The sequence below is a fragment of the Argiope bruennichi genome, chromosome 9, assembly GCF_947563725.1.
Source record: "Argiope bruennichi chromosome 9, qqArgBrue1.1, whole genome shotgun sequence".
NCBI lineage: Eukaryota > Metazoa > Arthropoda > Arachnida > Araneae > Araneidae > Argiope > Argiope bruennichi.
Window position 1 is genome coordinate 101,669,446 of NC_079159.1, and position 23,096 is coordinate 101,692,541.

General features: G+C 29.3%; 1 protein-coding gene across 9 annotated transcripts in view; it reads left to right on the plus strand.

The window, feature by feature from the left end:
- The first annotated feature begins 5,774 nt into the window (after positions 1-5,774).
- The window catches only part of LOC129983669 (cell adhesion molecule Dscam2-like), a 194,705-nt gene continuing 177,383 nt past the window's right edge, over positions 5,775-23,096 (plus strand). For 7 of the 9 annotated variants that reach the window (XR_008785433.1, XR_008785432.1, XM_056093242.1 and 4 more), the window contains exon 1: positions 5,776-6,161. The gene's annotated coding sequence lies outside the window, so the exon portion shown is untranslated. Of the gene's footprint in view, positions 6,162-23,096 lie in introns of all 9 variants that reach the window. The other 2 variants (XM_056093244.1, XM_056093241.1) reach the window with 2 other exon arrangements.

The window sequence follows — 23,096 nt, forward strand, 5'->3', positions numbered from 1 at the left end:
AATGAAAAGCAATAAATAATCAAGTTTTCTTTCTTCTAGAGACGCAATTAGTAAAGATGAATTCAAGAAGAAATTTATTACATTGTAGACCAGTTGCCTAAAATATTTCATTGTTTGATAGCGTATCCCTACTACTAATAACGATAAATATGTATGTATATGTTCATGCTCTACAAGCCATACAGTTAGAGCTGTATCTATCAAATTTTGTAATGAAAAACAATAAATAATCAAGTTTGCTTTCGTCTGGAGGTGCAATTAGTAGAGGATGGATTCAGGAAGAAATTTATTACATTGTAGACCTGTTGCCTAAATTATTTCATTGTTTGATAGCGTATCCCTACTACTAATAACGATAAATATGTATGTATATGTTCATGCTCTACAAGCCATACAGTTAGAGCTGTATCTATCAAATTTTGTAATGAAAAACAATAAATAATCAAGTTTGCTTTCGTCTGGAGGTGCAATTAGTAGAGGATGGATTCAGGAAGAAATTTATTACATTGTAGACCTGTTGCCTAAATTATTTCATTGTTTGATAGCGTATCCCTACTACTAATAACGATAAATATGTATGTATATGTTCATGCTCTACAAGCCATACAGTTAGAGCTGTATCTATCAAATTTTGTAATGAAAAACAATAAATAATCAAGTTTGCTTTCGTCTGGAGGTGCAATTAGTAGAGGATGGATTCAGGAAGAAATTTATTACATTGTAGACCTGTTGCCTAAATTATTTCATTGTTTGATAGCGTATCCCTACTAATAATATGTGTGTTAGTGTGTTAGCGCTCTACAGGCCAGACCGTTAGACCAAACGCTATCAAATTTGGCACATATTTGGAGATTAAGAATGTACATCTAGGATTATTTTTTGAAATATCAATTAATTGGAAATTAAGATACATTTCTGCTTTATTTGCGTTTCCTTCTGAAAATATTATTACATAAAAATTAATTTTACACCGTTTCCAAAATTTTGGAAATTATCTTTCTATGATTCTAAATCAGTAATCATGCGAATTTTCCTGAATTTTGACAAGTTTAAAAAATATTTTTCCTTAATACCAACAAAAGATTACATTGTTATCCTGAAACTGAAGCTATTTTCAATGTTTCATGATTTGGAGAACCTTGAAAGCTTTCGAGAGAAAGAAGAACAACATTTTGTCGCTTTTTTCAATATTTTTTTCCAATGTGTATTTAGTTTAATTGTTACTGTGCTAAAAAAAGTGAAACCAAAATTTTTCTGGCATCATTCAATTACTATATCGATTATTTGCAAGTTAAATAGCAAAGTTATGCATTTCTTGAAACTGTAGGATATAAAGTTTATAAGTAAGGTTCAATTTTTAATTTTGGTTGTTTTTTTTGAGTGCCATCATAGTGTTCTTTATTGTCATTGGAATTTTTATCATGGGCTAATAACAAAAATAGGTTTTTTTTAAAAAATAAGAAGAAACCCATAATTTTCATCCATCTGGAATAATTAATTATATGTTGGGAAATGCAATTAAATTCAAGAACTTGATAGATTTTCATCCCGCGAATAAAATTTATTATTTTATGCTAATTAACGATTAAAATTTTTAAAGAATCTACTTTAGGATCTACATTTATATATATCACCTTTCGCAACCGTAAAGTGATTATTATTAGTTGCTTGAGCTGTTTGACATCAAATATGAAAGAAAATAAGAATGCTGACGTCGAAGATGAAAAAATATAATGTTGAGAGAGAAACTGAAGAGACGGTTTTGATTTTTTTATAGTCTTGTGATAATCATTTAGCTGTTACTAAAAATATACTGAAGGTCGTTGATCTTTGCCGAAGTAGGTTCTTTTATTATAATGATGTTCAACAACTGGATTGTGCAATATCGTAGTAGAAAGACGTCAAAAGGGGATGTGATGCTCTTCATTACATAAAGATGAAGAGAAGGCAGGATAATTATATTAATAATAAAATGGCGAAGAATTTTTGGAACATTTGAACAGTTGACTACAATGCTGTTGCAAAAGTCAAGAAAAGTTTCTTTTTAAGCTTTTTCAGATATTCTGTATCTTAAACACATTTATTTTTGATTGAAACGAAAATTATAATTCGAATCGAAATGAAAAGAGGAATTGAATTAAATTGCCAGATATAAAAATTATTATCACAGTTCACAAGCAAACATGAAGATTCCATACCTTTAATTAAGGTTCACGTGATACACTGAAATGTCCCCGTCATTTTGATTTTGAATTCCATTGCAAAACTGACAGGATAAAAACAACATGAAGTCTCAGCACATTATGAGACAATTCACAGAAAAACTGACAGGATAAAAACAACATGAAGTCTCAGCACATTATGAGACAATTCACAGAAAAACTGACAGGATAAAAACAACATGAAGTCTCAGCACATTATGAGACAATTCACAGAAAAACTGACAGGATAAAAACAACATGAAGTCTCAGCACATTATGAGACAATTCACAGAAAAACTGACAGGATAAAAACAACATGAAGTCTCAGCACATTATGAGACAATTCACAGAAAAACTGACAGGATAAAAACAACATGAAGTCTCAGCACATTATGAGACAATTCACAGAAAAATTTTTGATGACAAATATTTGATGGAATTGTGATCCAACTTTCGCTGGAATAATTACATGGTATCTTATTTCTTATGTATCCCGTTGAGACGAATTTTGATTATTTGTTATTCTAAAAAACTTTTAGGGATAAAGCATGCGATTTTTATGTATAAAGGTATTTAAAAAATATGTTGAAATTTTAATTGATATAAATTTTGCAAAATTCATAAAATGTCATATTTTTATTGCATTGAAAATGTGTCAAATTAAAAAAAAATACTTTACCTATCTCAGAGAACTCAGTTTATATAACAAAAGTATTGCATTCATTTCTACATATTGCTTTTATTTATGTTCTCATTGCCTCTCCTCTCACTTTGTTCAAAACATTCATTTCTAAGAGAATGACTGTGATTATAATTGATACATTTAAGATCTTGTAAATGCGAGAGAAGAAACACGACAATGATATTGATAGCATTAAATGTATTATGTGAATTCTAACAAGGGCTTAAAAATCATTATCATTGATAATAATTGTTGACATTTTCAAAATTTGATAGATTTAACTGGAAAATGATAGTTGTTTTCTAAAAATATTTCATATATTGGCATCAAAACGAGATAAATGTATAAAATATCTATCTTGAATAAGTGTGTAACCGATTGCAAATTTCCATCTTTACGAACACGAGACAAGTCATCGTAAGTAAAATTTCTAATGCTTTTTTAAAAATATGTGCCAATTACATCATGTTTTTGAAAAAGCAAAAGCAATGGAACAATTCTCCACTGTGCATTTCATGACACGTCTTTTATTTCCAGTTAGCGTGTCAATTACTTAATAAGAATTTGCGCCATATGAATGAATAGCTCTACCATTTTTTCTGTACAGTTTCTTTTCGTCAGTATTGTATTTTTCAGAGCAAATTTAGGAACTAATATTGGAAATTTTTTTACCGTATCAGTACTCGTTTTCTTGAGAGAGCTTGGAAAAGGTTTCAGAATTATGCCATAATAAGCATAGCGTTTTTAAAGTATATCGTATATTATTTCAGTTCAAATTAATTTTTTTCTTATGCAAACCCGATTCCTGACTAACGGAATTTGAAAATTTTAATATCTTAATACAGATAAAAATTGCTTTGGTTTTGTATGCATGTATGTATGTTCCATATCTCTTTCTAAACAAGTGGGCTGATTTCATCCTAAATTTGTAGAGTTATTATTTTAAACAAGAAAGAATATTATGAACTTTTCAAAGTTTAAAATTAAAAAAATATTTAATTAATTAGGAAGAAACAAAAATGTTGCCTGTCTGACCTTACTTTATACTGCCTTTTTATATGTTTATACACATTTTTTTCTGCGTATTATGAAACTACGTAAGAAAAGATTATATTTGCAAATATTTTTAAGACGATCAATATATTAAGAAATTACCATTATTTTAAGAAAAAATAGACCGGAAGACTAAGGGTAGACAAATTTTCAAATTTGCCTATCCTTTGGCAAATTTGAAACGAAATTTTATAAGCTAAATATGTGTAACAAATTTTATCGCTCTCACTTTTTAAGTTTTCCAGTTATTGAATTCCCTTAAATTCGAACAATGGATACAGACTTCCTTCGAATGAATTTATTTCAAAATTCGATAGAAATCTAAAAATTTTATCTTTATATATCAAATTTCATCCCTCATGCTCAAAGCGGTTTGAGTGATCGTATTTACAGACAGATAGATAGGTAGACGTAATGTCAAAAATGCTTTTGTTGAACTCAAAGATTGTTTTTGAGTTATCACGTTTGCATGCTTCTGAAAATACAGACCGACTGACGGTCAGCCCCTTCTTGGATTTCACTCGAGATTTGACAGCTGTATACCCTTCCAATGTTAAATCTGTACACCAAATTTAATTTAGCTAGCTCTCTTCGTTTTGTAGTTAACTGCTAAATTATATTCGTATAGCCAGACAGACTTCTGCTGAACGAAGTTTGCTCAAATTTTGATAGAAATCTTTAACTTTCATGTAAAGTCCATCTGGCAAATTTCATCCATTTAGTTCAAAGCGGTTTTGAAGCTTTTACGATTTTAGAACATTTTAAGATAATTATTTTAATTACAAATCAAGAAATATTGATTGCATGAGAAATATTTAAAATAATCTGTGATAATTCATTAAATTTTGAAATGTTCTTAAAAATCTGCGAACACAAAATTCAGAATTTTTACTGCTTAAACGATTTTCTTTGATATCCGAATTATAAATACGATATTTGTAGCATTGATTCAATAATTCGTTTTTGGATGTTCGAAGTGTAAAATGAAATTCTGAATTTTTGGACAGATTTAGACTGGAAAAAGAAAAATACCAGCACATTACAATCTTTTATGCAAATGTTAAAATTGATTTTTATTGTTTGCAGTTCGCATTCACTTAAAACTGTTTTAAAATTTTTTAGTGTTTTTAGATATGTTATTTGAATATTGATAATTTATTAATTTTTAAAATTTTATCGGGGTATCTAGCTAAAAAGTGAAGAAATGAAAAGAAAAGATGCGATTTTTCTGAAGATTGAGATTAAAAATGGCTTAGCACATTTTATATGAAGTGTTTTATAATTGTAAAATAAAATAATTAAGATATTTTTATTTAGCAAAGAAAAAGAGGAGCCTATTTTATTGAAACGTGAAAGGAAAACTTTTTAAATAATGGCCTTCATGCTCAATATTTCTTTAAAATTTTGTTTTTTGTGCAACCCGCATACGTCAGAACAGAATAACCATTATTCGAATGAAATTTTGCCGTAAGTGCACAAAAAATCTGAGCCAAACCAAAATTGATTTTTTTGCAAGGATGCACAAAGTGTGACATTGCACATTTCACCTGACCTTCATAATTTTTCTTCTCTGCCCGCGTATTATCAGGGTCGTTCACCTGAAACAACGTTCTAAAACGAGCATATGGAATGCTCCAGTTATTCGAAGGCGAAAAATTTCTTCATATCTGAAAAAAAATTTTCAACCCTAGAATATAAATCTCTGCAAGGTCCTCTTCCCCCCTGTTTCCTCCCTTCGGAGTGTGTTTCACTTCGCGGGGCTCTCGTACAAGACTTGCAGGTATTGCAGGGAAAAAGACAAGAATTTTATCCTTTGACATATTGCCGCTTTTCCGCGTGTCCCTCCGCGCTTTTCACTCGCCTTCCACTCCCGTTTCTGTGAATCGACTCGTCCCAAAATCTGGCGCAGTGCCAGGAACCGACCTCTGGCAGCCGGGAATGTACAGTCCGAGCTTATGCCGGTTCGAATTCGGGGGGCTTAAAAAAAGGAATTTGGTTCCGGTTCGGTTTTTATACAACTATTACAAACTGCCGGTGTCTCCCAACCGGTCGAAAAGACGAACCGACAAGCGAACCGGTTTTATTTTTGTTCCATTATCCTAATCCCTCCCTAAAAGAACTTTTTAATTTGAATTTTGAATGGTGTGATTTGTACTAGTTTGGAATCCTTTTTTTCTTTTTTTTTCTGTCACTCCCCGCACTGAAACCATCATAGACACCTTGAGGTAAGTGCGAAATCGTTATCTTTTTTTCCAGGTGATTCTGTGAATTAGCTTAAGCGTATGCATTAGTTAGTACCACTGTCCGTGTTCGGGTTAAGACTCTCCATTTTGTAGCAGTTTCATCTGCATCGGTATAAAGCAAACTTTTGACTCCTCATTTGGAACTCTGACAGTTTCAGAAACCATGTTCCTTTCTAAGACAGAACCAGCACTACCTAATGCTGAAAAGACCGGTCAATGCTTTCGTTATCTTTTTACTCTCTGCCAACGAAATTTCACGGTCAACTTTATTTAAGGAAGTTAAAAAAAATTTATCGTCTGAATTAATTTCGTTCCATTCATTGAGCGGCAAAATGTAGTAAGGCGATGCTTTTTGGAAAAATGTTGCAACATTATTTTTTCTTTTTATTGGAATTTCATAAAATGAATTTTATTCAGAGCAAATGAACTCCGCTAAGGTTTCGATTCGTATTTTAATATGATTAAGCATTTTATAATATTATGCTGAAAGATTATAAAATTTTAAAAAAGACTTTTAATTATGGATGACGATTTAGAGTTTCAGTTTTAATTAAATTAAAGGAATTCTATTAATAGAACTTCATTACTAACTATTATTCGCTTAGAAAATTCATAGCCACTGGAACTTTTAATTTTTCTTTAAAAAACTTTATAAGAATCTGAAATAAAATGAAAGTGATCATATTTTTAAAAACCTAATAATTCCCAACACTTATATAAAAAATGTATTTATGCGTTAGAACTTTACATTATAAATTCCTGATGCCAGATGCGAGACTTGTAAAAGAGGACATCGTTTGCAAGAAACTACAGGAATTTTGAATTGCAACGTAAATATTTAATAATGAAAAGAATTTGACGAAATCAAGAATTTTACACTTTTTGTCAAAAATGGCGAAATTTAACTATTACATTCGATGTCGGAGCAATATCAATGAGATTTCAAATGATTATATACTTTTAAGAATGTACAAAATTTAAAATATCTTTTATTCGTTGTGTGATTCCTTATTTGGCTGAATATTTTTATATGAAAATTTCCTTTGATTTTGTTTGAGTTGAAAGACATTAGCAAAAAATGTGAATAGAATTATTTGAAAGATAACTGAAAAAATAACAATTTTAACGCCGATAAATTTTTTTCGAAGATGTATGAAATTTTTTAAATATTTTTTTTCTTTTCTATAAATTTGATGATGATATGTAGTTGATTCTATGAAACGTGATACGAAAATATTTTGTAGACATGAACGAATAATACCATGAAAATTATTGTATAAATGCGGAAGCAAAAAAAAAAGAAAAAAAAAAAGGAATTGATTAATATATGTTTACATATCTTTTTAAAGTTTAATCTATGAACCACAATCTAAAATGACTATTTAATTATATTTTTTTGCTTAGAGCAACGATTTTTACTGCATATTATTCTCAGCATTTATTTATTTTCCGAATGCAATGGAGAAGGGTTTTACCACTCTACTCTACCATGCAACGATATCTCTTATGATTTTCTAACTCTTATCGGCAATGACATAATTTTAGAGCTTGATTTAATGGGAATAATGATTTCAGAAAAAATAAATGAAGCAGTTAAATACTTAAATTGAAATAATTACAATCATTTTTAAAATTATTGAAGAAAAATTTATTACTTCATTAATCGCACAGAATAATTTAAGAAAAATGTTGTTTGCTTTGTAAGTAAGATGTTTCATTTAAAACGAATGTTTGTTTTTTATTTTACTTTATCTATAATATTTGGCTGAATTATTACTTTCTGTTTATTAATCTTCATGTTGTTTTTTTAATTTTGTCTACTGAATATTATTTGATTTTATTGTTACATGTATTTAACTTTATTAGATTGATCAATAGTGAACAAAATCTGTTAATTACTGTTTAAAATTGTTGAAAATTCGAAGCTTTGGTCTTACTTTTTAATGACATAATAATATTTCGGGTTTGATGTGTCTGTTTTTATAATATTTTTAAAAATTTAATCGTAATTATCTATTAATGGTAAGATAATGTTGTAAAGTGAATTTAATAATATATTTTTAATATTTTTAAAATTGTATTAAATTTAGAATTCAAATGTGTTTCGAATATTTTTGTTCGATGTATGATTATATAACCCGAAATAACATTAAGATAAATAATAAAACTTCTATTTTTTAATTAAAAATTAAAATTATATAATCAACAGTTTTATAAAGTTCCTGTTCTTCTATTATTGAATAGCTTTTACCATTCACTATAATTAAATTTGATATTTCTTATATCGGTGTGCCTCGTCTAGCATTCAAAACGATTTTTATATTATACATGTTGCATGTTGCAATTTATTAGCAGTATCCAAAGTATGAATTGTATCATGTTTAAATGTATGAGTATGAAAATGTTATATTTTATATCTAGTATTTCATTTTATTTCCATTTGAAATAACTGCAATCGTTTGAAATATCTGCTCCTTCAGTTACCTGTAGAAATATGCAGAAGTTAATATTTCGAATGTATTTGTGAAGATGAAGTGATAAATTATCAATGCTTTATAATTCCTAAGATTGGTTGTAAAAAAATTAATCTGAAACATTCGTTTATTACGCTAAGCCATTATCGTGTTTATGCATAGGATGCCATATTCAGAATTTTAATCGTAATCATATTTGTAAAATTGAAAAAAGGGTTCTAAAAAGAGAAATGGCGGGAAAAAGGAAAGGAAAATTTGCATGTACAAGGGGATGATATCTTATTTACTTCAAGCTTATTTTTATAATTATATCACAAAATTATTTAGATAAAATTACTTTATCGCTGAATTCCTTGTTTTCAATAGTTGACTAATTTGTTTTTAATGAAATTTTTGAATATTCTCAAAATTTCTTTATTGTTAAAATGCGTTTTAATACATACAATTTGCGAAAGTTATAACTTTTCCTTAGAGTATGTTATCAACTGCCAACTTGCTTTTTTTGCTCAACGAAGACAATAGAAATGCATAGGCAGCATATGAAGAGTGTATGAAAATTGGAGACTTGTGATAACTTGCCCTTTTTAATTTATTATGGAATAATTTCATATTTTCGTGACGTCATGCACTACGTAAGACTACAGAGAAGCCATAGATGACATGCGCAATACTATACGTCTCTTGAATAGATTCATTATTTTAGGTTGCCATTTTATTGTATAGTTTGTTTGTTAAGAAAAGAATATTTACATTAATAACATTAAGAGAAATCAGTACAGCGAAAAGGAAAGCTAAAATTTTATATTTTTAGATGCATTACTGAGGATATAATGTTATTTCACATACATTTCTCAAACAGCAAGAAAAGATTATTTTTAAAAATATTTGCAGAGATACATGCCGCTCTGATATTTTAAATTTTTGAAATAATCAAATGAACATGCTCAAAATGGAACTGGCGACATAGTTTGCAAAAAATTCAAAAATTAGAAAAATTTAGTGACTGATACAGAATTTAACGTCAAATGATTTATAATTTAAGAGAAATTAATTTTAATAAATCAGTTAATATTTTAGATTATAAAATTGTATTTGACTTTTATAAAGAGTTCTAATTTCAGATTAAGTTCCATCTTGACTTTACATTCTTCTTGAAAACTATTAAGTTTTTGAATAAAATGTTCTGCTTTTCTCTCATAGAGCAATAGCAGTTCATATTAAAAAATATATTTCGAACACCTTGACAGATTAATAGTTGCATCAAAGGGTTTTCGACTGACCTGATTTTGTCTTGCTTGACTGCGTCAGTCAATGCATTCCTCGAGTTACAGTTTTTAAAACACTTCTGGAAAATTTGCCAGCTTTAAAACATTATCACGTTAAATCTATCCATATATTTAATTTTTAATTAGCTAATTTTTTTAAATCTCTCTTCCAGTTCTTAAAACTGTTAGAATAGTTGAATGTAACAGTTATCCTTTAATTATACAATCAACATTTCAGTTTTGCATTCGTTTTCTGTATTATTTTCTTTTCGATATGTGAAGTTTCGTGTTGCCAGTGCATTGCTAAAATTGGAAGAATTATTTTAATAATTAAAATTGCGTAATAAATGTTTACAATAGCAAGAAATTTAAAAGTTTGCAGTAGCAAAACGATTTTTTTTTATTTTTTCGCACGTTTTTACTGCTTTTGGGAAAAGAAAGCTAGAAGAATTTGAGAAAGAAATGGACTATTGGGAGAAAAATATATTTTTAAAGATTTTGTTTTCCCATTCCTAAAGATTTTTTCCTCCTATTCCTTCCGTTTTACGTTCTTCAGTATCTACAATTTAGTTTGAAATTCTCATAATTTTGAGAGGAGTTTATTTTCATTTCATGTTTATTTTGAATTTTTCATGTACTTATTCATGCTCCTCTAATTTTTACTTTCTCGTTTATATAATATCGAGAAAGTATAGTAATCGTCAAAGAATTCGAACTCGAGATTTTGGCAAATCTCCAAATTTTAGACTTTTCTGAGTTCGAAAAACTCATTCTTGGAAAATGTCCGTTTGTCTGTCTGTGACAAAGATAACTCAGAAACACTTTGAGCTAGACGGTTGAAATTTGGTATACGGTGTTTACACCAAATTTATAGATTTAAAAAAAAATCAAACTGAAGTAAATTTTGTTCATAGGAGGCTCTGACTGTTCGAATAGAAGAGAACACGATAATTAGAAAACGAAGAGAGTTAATAGATAAATTTCGGTGCACAGAACTAACGTAGTTGTACATTGAAAGTTCTAGTTGGTTTCAAGAGTTATTAAATTATTAGATTTTTTGAAAAACGGATTTAAACTCCACGGCCAGCCAAATAAATGACTGTTGTTTCGTATGGCGTGAGCATTCAACTGCAAACTGTCTCATGCTGTGCTCTGACGTTACAGCCTCCTTCAAGATGCATAATGATTCCAAAATGATTATGGCACGATGTATCATGTAAGCGTGAAGGCCCTTTAAATATGTGATATACTTGAAATGACGATGAATTTCTAAGGATTAGTAAAGGAATTCCCTCTTGTTTTGCTTATTTCTTTCTAGACTTTATATTCATTCTCATTTATTTTATGTATAAAACTCAGCCTTAAAGTTACAAATGACATCATCGAAAGGCATCTAAGTATATTTTAATAAAGAAAAAAAAATACTTTCAAAGCAAAAGTAAATAATCTTGTAATAAAATGTATTCAATGTATACAAATGAAACTACAAATAATTAAGTTAAGTTAAGTTTGCACCTACTTGAAAAAATTTATTATTATTTGGTGTTAAATCATCCTTACATTACTTTCTAATATAAAAGTACTGTAATCTAATATACGGAGAAAAAGTATGTAAAAGAAAATGGCGTCATATCACCATGTAAAATTAAGTGCAAGTACTAAAGAACTTTGATATATGGTGTGAATTGGACTCGTTTTTGGACAACAATAAATGATTGTAACAAAAAAATGAGCAATTATTTTTTGTGTGCAATATATTGAAAATGGAAGTAAGATGGAACATTTTAATAATAATTCTCTAAAAGACACAAAAATTGGTTATTTTTGTTTTTTTATTAGACATTAATGAGCGATTACTATTCCCATAAGTCTAAATTTTTTGAATAATTTAAATATTTATCGAAATGTTTCGAGCACTTTCTATACAAATGCTAGAAATATCTTTCAAAACGTTTCACCGATTTGAACTATTTATTTAACACTCCGTTTTGAAGTTTTGCCAGAATTAGCGAACTAATTCTGCTTTGATTAAGGAGATAGCATCTTTGTCTGTAGTTCACCATATATTGATGTGATGGCGACACATTAAAAAGGTGGACAATTCAACAACAACTGCCAATGAGGTTTGTTTAGAAAATGTCGAATTAATTAGAAACTTAATTTCAATATTCTTTTAATTCCTTTTAACTCGAAAGTATAATCCGTATTCCATCAAGCTACTGATAGATAGATAGATCCTACAGTGCATTTAAATCTAGATGATGCCAGACTTTGGATAAACAAATCTTAAGGTCCTCTCAATTGCCTGGCATGGGAGATAACTGTGAGATTATCTTTACATTATTCCCTTGTCCTTCTCTAAAGGGTTAGAATCTTGACTTAACAGTGGTCAGAGTAAATGTTTGAGCTCAAAATCATGAGCATGAGCCTTCGTTGAATAGTCCCTGCGTATTGGATGGTGATGCTATTCTTAAAGAAAGATCCCTTATGTGTGCGATAAAAATGCAACATTGTAGGATGGACTTAATAGAAGAACTTCCATATAAGTCTTGGATGATACCCTGTATCGTAGAAACAACAGGCAAACCAAACTGCAGAATATATCCCCCCTATGATATACTTACTAATAATTTGGTGAAACTCAGGTGCCATGAGAGATTTTGCAAAATTTCGTATGTTATATATATTTATGTATATGTGCATTGGTTTCTACAATAATTCACTGGCCAGGACAGGTATTTCCGAATAATAACGTCTAATATTACGAGAGTAATACAAATGTTAGATAACTTACTACTCAATAACAGAGTACCAGAGTGAGATATCAGATAGAAAAAGAGTAAAGATAGTAAAGAAGAGTTTTAAAAAATGCAGTTATATTGTATTATACTAGCATCTCGCTTTGTAGATACGAGCTATATTTTAGGAAGAACTCATACTTATGAATTTTAGTCAGATGTGAAGGAAATCGAAACACTTCAGTTATGCTTGAGTTAGTACCTCAGTCTTTTAACGTTTACGTCACATCAACTTTTGTAAACTTTTAATCCTCGCTTTTTTATATAACGCTTGCCACGTCTACATATAATGAAGATCTTCTTGAAATCAAACTTTATACTTGTGGTCTTCCAGTGTCAGAAACTAGATATGGGCACTGCGCCAACTCCATGCATGGATGTAGGATTTCACTACATAAATTTATTTTGCCAGCAATCTTACAATAAACTTATTCATCTCTCAATTGGGCGCATGACATTTGGTCAGATACTTTCTAGTCCTTTGATAAGCACCGATTTTTTTTAATTGTTTGGACACATTTTTAAAGGGATGAATTTTCGCACTTCAATAGATCTTACCATCCATTGCAAAGTACTGATCTATCTTTGCATCGATCAGAATCAGAAATTGCAACAGGAGAAATCCGAGCTTTCGTATGACTTTTATATTTCTTCTCATAGGTTGGAATACCAGCAGTTAAAAAATATACACGTTGTATGACCCAATGATGATTATAAACTCGGAAATGAAACACGCCATATTTGGTTGCATAGCGAGTTGCAGTATTTATATATCATAGCATAGGTGTCAGAATATTCAGCGACTAAAAATAGAACTCTGAAACTGCCCAGCTCGATTATTGGTAATTTAGAGGCAGCTTATGTACATAGTTGAAATTCTGACATTAGGTTCATACAATGAAAGGCCGAGAAGAAATTGGAAAAACTTCATACCTGTTCATCTTGCCGTTTAAATAAGACAAGAAGGATTGTATTCTGGCAAATCTGCGATAAAATATTCTTACATTTCTGAATTTGATTCCTTACAGGAGCATGCAGACATTACGAACGTATAATTTTTTACTGAAGAAAAGAATGCCATCATCGAAAAAGATTTTGTTTATAAATTGATCAAAATTAACAAGAAGAAGCGTTCTAATTTCGTAAAATCCGTTCTTGATCTAATGAAATACATCGCATTTTATAATATTTAGTATAACGAAGAAATTCAAGTATATAATTTGGCTGTGCTTTGTTTTGGTTCGTCCGCTTTAAAATTCGACAGAGGTTTTCAATTATAGGATAAAGATTACATAATAAATTGTGCTAAAAAAATCTTCGTGTATTTGAGCTATTACATTCGCACACACATGACTATACAGACAGATGCACAATCAATCTATTAACAGATTATGGTCAAGAAAAGATACATTTCTGATTATAAAACAGTATGCTAAATTTCATTCATTTAGATCTTTGCGTTTCTGAGATATCGCACATGTGCACATAGACAGAGATATAAACAGACTTCCCGTGGACGTATTTAGCCCGTAATTTAATAAAAGCTTGAGAATCCAGCGTTAGCAATCTAATGTGTTTCGTTTTCCAACTCTTCTTTTTTTTCTTCCACAAGCATAATGTTGTACATTAAATTATAAAATGAAAGTTTATTTTTAAGGAAGGTTTAAGATGTAGAGGTTTATCAAAATTTCAAGGTCAAATTTTTTAACGATTACAGTACTTTCTTCTTCATACCAGAAAGTCAAATAAACAGCAAGAAAAAAGTTGAAAAAATTACGTTTTTTACCTTTAAGCTAATTATCCCTATTCTAGTCTAAAAGCTACTACAAACAGTTATTGCCTATAAATTAACGGTTCCGAAACATGATTCGGACTATAATTGAACCTTTATATACTGCTATTAAAATCTCGTAATACTGCTGAGATTCTTCAAAGTTGAACTATTTTTTCACTTGCGGCTGTATCATTACATCGTGACTTAAGACCGCTTATGAAATCTCTCTGACGTAAGGTATAGAAACTAGCTTAATGAGAGAGCATTATAATGATAACGCTGCTTTCTCACAGCATCTCTTGTGAGAAGGCCCATATATGCACATTTTAATTACTGTTCACTGTGTCAGCATTCGTCATCAGTGTTCAACTAAGTTCCTTCTTAATATTTTTCACATATTTCAGTATCATTACATCATGGCTTGAATGTGGTTGTAAAACTTCATTGACACAAACATAAGCTACTTTAATGACAGAGCTTTAAGAATCATAATAATGCACTAATTCTTGTAAAAAGGCCCCACGTGTGCACAATTTAATCACTTTGGCGGCATCCGTCATTATTGCTCAACTGATAATTACTTTCCTTCTTAATTTATTTCACATATGACAGTATCATTACACCATGATCTGAATGTGATTGTAAAATCTCTCTAACGCAGACATAAGCCCAGGGACTAGCCTTAATGACAGAGCCTTACGAATCATAATAATGCCCCATGGCTGGTAAAAAATAACATTTGTACACAATATAATCAAGTAATAACATCCGTCAACAATGCATAGCTATTAACTAAATTCCTTTTTAATGTATCAGCTTCTTTCAATATCCAGTTGGACAATCAGAAAAGCGGGGGGGGGGTGATTCACACTTTCTTTATATATGCTTTTAGTGACATATCTTCTGCTAGGTGCGCAGAGTATCTGGTATACATGTAATTCAAAGTCTAGAGGTTACTGGGGGGTGATCATATCTTATCAAAACACATCATATCTTATCAATTGTCTGCCTAGAAAATATGTGAGAAACGCAACTAGGAATTGGAAATTAGTCCTTAAATAGTTATTTGATGGAATTGTAACAGGTTTCCTAGAATACAATGTCTAATGGTAAGAGAGTAGTAGAAATGTCCAATCTTCTGCTCAGATCATAGATTCGTTACAGACATAAAATCTCTGCATTTCAAGAACAACAACGGCTCTGTGATTACATCTAATAATAAAGCTTATACTGATACGGTAAATTCGTGTTTCTCTACTCGTAGGACTCACTGTGTGATAATCGGTTTATCATATAATCACTTGATTAATCATTTTGTTCCTTTATTCTCCATGTGATAGTAAATGAGGTAAGGTGAGAAAATAACTTCACATTTGTTTGAATGTGATCTCATCTTTTATCTTCAAATAACTTGAAAGAGGTGAAAGCTCTGTCTTGTCCCTTACTTAAAATACCTGCATTAAAAAAAAATTGAATTTCCCACTAGTCTGTAAGCTAAAATGTAAAAATATCTATTTAACGTAATGCCACATTCGTTTGAAAGATATCATTACACCCATACAATTTCTTATGACGTTCAGTCATTCCTTAAGAAACGCAATAGAGTCCGTCATTTATTTTTAAATGACATCACAGATTAACTAAATAATGTGGGTTCAATGCTAAATTTTTATCTTTCCTCTTTTTCTTTTTTTGAAATTGCTTCACTGATTTAATTCATAAAAGTAATGCTAATGTAAAAATATATGATTCATAGAAATATTTAATTAAAAGGAAAAAGAACATTATATATAAATATTGTATCCAGGCACTTTCGCCTAGTTGAAATTTATTTCATAAAAACTTCGTTTCATTTTTCTGCTTTAATGAAGTCCATTACGAAGTCCATATCGAAACATCTGATATTAGTCCATTCTTTCTTTACTGTCAATAGCCTAGACGTATAAAACTAATAGATCATAATTTGATTTACTTATCAAATTTTTTTTTAATTTTCATTATTTTTTACTTTTTGTTACTATACTTTACTTTTTGTTTTATAATTTATATTCCGTTACTATAAATAATAGGACATCCTGATATTCATTTTTAATCAAATGCACAACCGGATACGTTGCTATTAAGGAATGAAACTTTAATTAAACGAATCGATTTCACTATAGACGATCGAATCTATGTGATGGCACTGATAGAACCATGTTAAACCCTCCCAAATATTTATAGACGAATCGATTGTGTTCTTTCTATTTTATAAAAGGAGCTGAGAAGAAGTTTGGAGAATGGGATACTAATACGTCTGACCACAGTTCAAAATTACAACGCTATCCTAAACTAGCCGTACTGTTGTTTAAAATGAAATTTTAATGTAATAAACCTACACAAAGCTATTTTATGAAATGCAAGTTCTTCTAATATTTTGGTTTCATATGTAGAATTATTTTCCCTTCGAATCCTCTACGGCAATCATGTCATTTCTGCTATTTTCAAAATTACTTACTTAAATGGTAGATCGTTTTTCTTATTTCCTCATATATTGAATTTACAAACAGAAAATATTGTTATTGTAAAAAAAAAATTAGAACTCGAGATTTTGACGAATCTCCATGTTCAGACCTCCTTAAGTCCCACAGACACATTTTTGAGATTATGCCTGTCTGTCCGCCTATCTAGGAACATAGTAACTGAAAAACGTTTTGAACTAAGAAATCGTAGACCTTTACATCAAATTTAAACGAAATACACTCAGAGGAAGTCTGTCTGTCTAAATACAAGTTAACATGATAACTACGAAATGGAATGAGAAAATTGGTTCGTAGATTTATCATCTACGCTATGGATCTGTAGGAAATTCAGTACCAAAACCATCAAGGAGTTGATTGTCTGTCGGTTTGTATTTTTACTAACATATAAACGAAATAACTAAAAGCAATGCCGTGTTTTGAATATAAGAAATTTGGGTTTTTTATTACAATTGCAGTTCTAAGTCTAATTTTGGTTACGGTCAGTCAGTGTTCCAAAGGCGTTCAAAATATGTGGTCTGTTTTCTGGTATTTGTATATTAACCACATTCTAGCAATCAGAATTTTGTAGTTGTTTGTATACTGTCATCCTGATGAGACAAGATTTTCAAATTTTGCGTAGTTGCCTGTTCTGGATACTTAATACTATTTTAATCGATAATATACTTGTCCAACGACGTCTGTAACACTAGACGGAGTTAAACAAATTTTCACCCAAATGATGCGATTCATTATATATATATATATATATATATATATATATATATATATATATATATAGGCCTAAGACACAGAAGAAGACTTTGAATTTTTAACTTCGTTTTTATTTCAACCCGGGGGGGGGGGGCATAATTTATGTATAAGAGGCGTGGACAAAACACATCCGCTCACAGCACGAGCGGCAGAAGACAGTGAAAAGAAGAGTTCCCATTGTTTATATACAATGAGGATCTGAGAGGGATTTCTTTACACGTGTCGTTTTGGTAAGAGAATCATAGGGATCTTTCAAAAAGAATTTACTTGGCTAACAATTTTTCATCCCTTCTCTCGGAACGTCTGAACCACCGATCTAAGCATTTTTACAAAGTTTCAGTTGAATTAACTAGCTAGAAAAAGTGGATTGGGATAAGGAAATAAGAGAATATTTTAGAATGAAGTTAATATGGGCTGAATTTTGATAAAACTTTGAAAATTAATTAGAGCTGAAAAATTTCATTTATATATATTTTTTCATTATATATATATATATATATATATATATATATATATATATATATATATATATATATATATATATATATATATATATATATATTTCTTGTGCATTTTGCTAATATGCATTATGTCTTTTACTATAACGCTATTTAATCTCTGAATTATATCTGAGATTGCTGATAATAGGATAAAAGCAATTCTAGACAATCTAATATTTTCATTACTTGATTATTCGTTAATTGATTATTTGTTCAAAATGCTGTATATACAGACCCTTTGTGTGGGTTTATTAAATTTGGCACGTAATTACATTCTGCTTAATAAGGGCTCTCTAAGAAAGGGGTTTTCAAAGTTTTAATAAGAAATTTAATTAAAATTAATCGAAATTTTAATGTCTTTTTTTAATAATTCCAGCGTTTATTATCGCACTTAAACATTTTTCTATTAATTGAAAATTTAAAAAAAAATGTTTGTGGTACAAATTTTAATTACTTGAAAATTTCTTTAATTTTAATAATTTTTCAAAATTAATTTTAAATGGGATCTGATTTTTAACGATAATTTTTAATTTTGTAATAAAATTCTAATAAAATTTATCTCTTTCTCTCATTTTTTATGCTAGTGATGTAAAAGATTCATTAATTAGAATGAATCAATGAGAAGGTAATGGCCTCGGAGCTGGTGGGTTCTAGGTTCGAACCTGATTCCATTAAGTACCAACATCAGGTATGCAGGTTTCGTGTACACTAAATTTTACATCGCGAGCTAATGTAATCTCTTTGGTGCGGAAATCTAAAGAGGGGAGTGTCAGCTCAGGTGTCGTCTTCGTCATCTAGAAGGGTTCAAAATTGCAATCCCAAATAGGCTGAGAGTTGCTTTCGAATGGGATATTAATATAACTTAAATTAAACTTTAAAAAAATCCTTTCGTTTTATTTGTTAGGTAATATTTTCAGGTTGGAAATTTTTTTCTTCTATAAATTGCATGATATAAAAGCCATTGTATGCAGAATTCAAGGCGTTTGCTATCAAGTTAGAAACATTATAATGTTATAATACTTCAGACAAGATGTACGCATTTCCTTTTATTATAATTTTTTCTGAAAATTGCGCAATTTTAAATAATTTTATTTTCAAGCCCACCAATGGTAGCTCGCATATAAATGAATTTATTTAGTAATGCTTTGAAAAACAGTAGCAACAACAATATTATTTTTTGGGGTGAATTTAGTATTTTTACTGAATTTATCGTGTCGTGCTTGGTGAAGCAGTTAGCGATCAATCCCTGGCATGCGTTAATAGTAAACTAGAAATAAATAAATTTAAAAAATTAAAATTTTCATATAATTTTTGTTTAACACGTAATAGGCAATGCATAGGTTAAGAGAATTTGAGTATGTATACATTTTTGTTTGCAATATCGTGTTAAGTTGAAAAAATCAATTATATGTTTTTGTAAATTACATTTTGATTTCTTCGAGCGATTTGGTCCAAAATTTAATACAGATGTAAGAATTCGATAAGAATAACCCGCTGCATTTCATTAAACATTTTCTGAAATATTTTTCGGGTTCACATGTGGATTTTATGTAAACAAATAGACGATCATAAATCCGAAAATATCTTTGTCATATTTTTTGTGATGTTTTAATATCTAACAAAAGGTAGGGTCAAATTTATCTAAGTTTGAGGTACGAATTTTTTTACGATTATAGAGCTTTTTGTATATACTTCATATATGCGAAAATAAATGATAAAAATTTTCTTGTGAATGCAAAATCATCTTGATTCGCTACTGAAAATCTTTTGTTTATATGGAACCATTACATTCATAGTCTGTACACCTAAAAATTAAAGATTCGACCTCCTTCCATCATGAAAATTTAAAGTAATTTTAAGCTTATTTCAAATATTCTTATTTTTATGGTTAACATTTAATTCTTAATTTATCGCAAAGAAAAATCCTATTTCTTTATTTATGTTACAAAGCAGGAGTATTCTTTCGTATCTCACTAAAAACATAACTCCAAAAAAAATATTAAAAAATGGAAATTTACGCACATGAGAATAAAAATTTTAGCTTTAGGGAGGGGGAAATCATCTATGACTCACTTCATATTTTATTCGTTTTCCTGGAATTTTTTATTCAATTAATTTATTTTGAAATCGAGCTCATATTAAAAATTCATGATTTGATTTTATGTTAAATACAATTCATGGAATAAATCTAAAAATGATAAGGCATGTAAAAAAGAGCATAGAAATGTTTTTTAGAATTGCAACTATTTTTTATATATATATATATATATATCCGTTTCTTTCGTTCGAGGAAAGCAAAAGCGCCTTGAAAAATGAAACGAAATTGATTTTATAAACGCTGATCTCTACGTTGCTAACCTACTTTCAATTGTAAATTATTAACCTTAAGAGATTCTGCTTCGAGGGACGCTTTTACTGTGAACATTTAATTAAGATATGCATAAAAAATTCGCTGTCTTAAGGTTTGTATTTTAATAATTTATTACTTCGGGACTGATTCTTGTTTTTATAATAAGGATATTTCTAATAATTTATATATAATGAAATAATCTCTTTCATATTTAACTAAAATTAAAATTTGCTCTGCATAAAAAAGAAAATTTGAACACGAAATTGAATTATTTAATTTATTTTATGACTATAATATTAATCGAAGCAAAGTAGGATGGATTAAGTTATTTCTATTTCACTAATAAATGATATAATTAAATATGACAGTTGTATTATGTAAGTTTTATCATTTTGAGTCAATTGATTGTAAGACAAGAAGAACTGATTATAAATATTATTCACTGTTTCTTTTTTGTGTGAAAAGGAAGAAATGGAATAAAAGACTTAGGTGAAATTTTGTTTTTTGTTGGATTGGTTATTTATTATTCATTTTCTTTAAAAAAAATGAATGTGTTGAAATTTCTTGTTCTTTAAAAATTAGAACAATAATTTTTATCAAAGGACGAAAAAAAATTATTTCTTAATCTAAAGAAATAAATTAATGAAAACTTGAAAAAATAATTTAGAAATTATTATGTTAATTAAACTGTATTTTCAATAAATGCATTTGTTCTAATGTTGAATCTATTAAATAGCTTACCTTAATTTTTCTACTTTCAATATTATATTAAACTTTTACTTTTCGATAAGGCTATATCATTATGTTCAGATTACATTCAATTCTATTAATACCGGATCATGATATGTGTGAATATTATCAATTGGCAATTCTGCTACTATGGTGTTGATTAAGAATTAATGAAAAATGATAATATTAATAAAAAAAATGTGTGTTATATTGAGAGGATGCAAACACATTAAGAAGTTTCTGCCACAGTTTTATTATAGGCCCCAAGCCTGAGCCAATGAATGTGATAAATATGTTTTTCCTATAAGGTTATCTAATTAAAGTTAGCAAAATAAAGCGTTTGGATTATATTTGCATAAATTTTTTTTTCTTTTAATACATAATGGCATTCTTTTGTTTGTTCTGTAGCGAGAATTCTAAAATTATCAAATATAGGCATAATTCTTTATTCTACAAATTTTCTGTTACACTATATCTCTCGATACTGCTCTCAAAACTATGCATATTTTATTAGAAAAATTTGTCCTCTTCTATCATTTTAGATTAGAATCGCACACGGCAGTTGTACAGAGCCCGAGAAAGGTATCTTAACTGTCATAGTACGGAAGACGCCATCGTTTATTTAATTGTTTCAGTAATGTTTATTTTGAAAATTATTAAAATAAAATTAATCAAACTAAACCTTTCATTTTTTTTTCAAAATAAAAATTACCAAAACTGTTGATAGCTTGTTCTGTATCATTGTTGGAATTTTTGTATTCAGTGGTTAAGGGATGATCATTACATTATTTTTTGTTAAGAATATTTTCATATTTTCATTAATAAATGTAAATCTCGTAACTTTATAGAAATTGTGAATTATAATAAACCCTTTTCATTTTTACGAGAACAAAATAATTTACATGAACTTGTGAAACGAGACATTTCAAAACGAATCTTACGAAGCGAGAAGCACAGATGGAGGATGGAGTGTTTAAAAGCCAAATGTCGAGAAATGATTGAAAAGAAAAAAAAATATGGATAAAAAAATACTGTTGAAAAAAAGAATGTGGACTTGGAAAAATATTGAACTGGATTTATTTTTATATATAAATAAATTCAGAAAATAATGAAAATTGTGTGAAAATTGAAATATAAATAAATTCAGTTCATTTCTGATTGTGGGTATATGTTGGGCTGGAGGAAAGAAATAGTTTTCACATTTCGCGCATAGGTTAATACTTAGCTACGCTCGTCTTTTTTGGAACGCATCCTGTACTGAGACTTGCATTAAATAGAAACATTCAGCTGCATATTCCAATGAAATCTTTCATAACAGCAAGTCAAAAGCATAGCAGTTTTCAATAACTAAAACATATTGACACTGGACTGCGCATAACTATCCGTGGATAGTAAGATTAAATGAATCACTTCTGTTTGCATGAAAAGAATCCATTTCCCACTCCACAGTTACTAACGAAAATGATGATCATATTTATGTCCATTTTTGTTGTATTTTTGAGTTTAAGTTTGAGTTGAGCATGCGAGGCAGCATCAATAAGAAATGCACATAATTTTGAACTCATTAATAAAAAAATGCGATAAATGCGAATACAGTCATGCCCACTCAAATCCCTTGCTAACCTCTTAACTATGGAACGGCTGCTGCTATATTCCTAAAAGTGGTGTTTAGGTATAGTAAAAAAGTCATGCCGTACTGAAACAAACGGCCTACAATGCCACCTGGTGGGAAAATGCGTAGATAGCATTCCTATC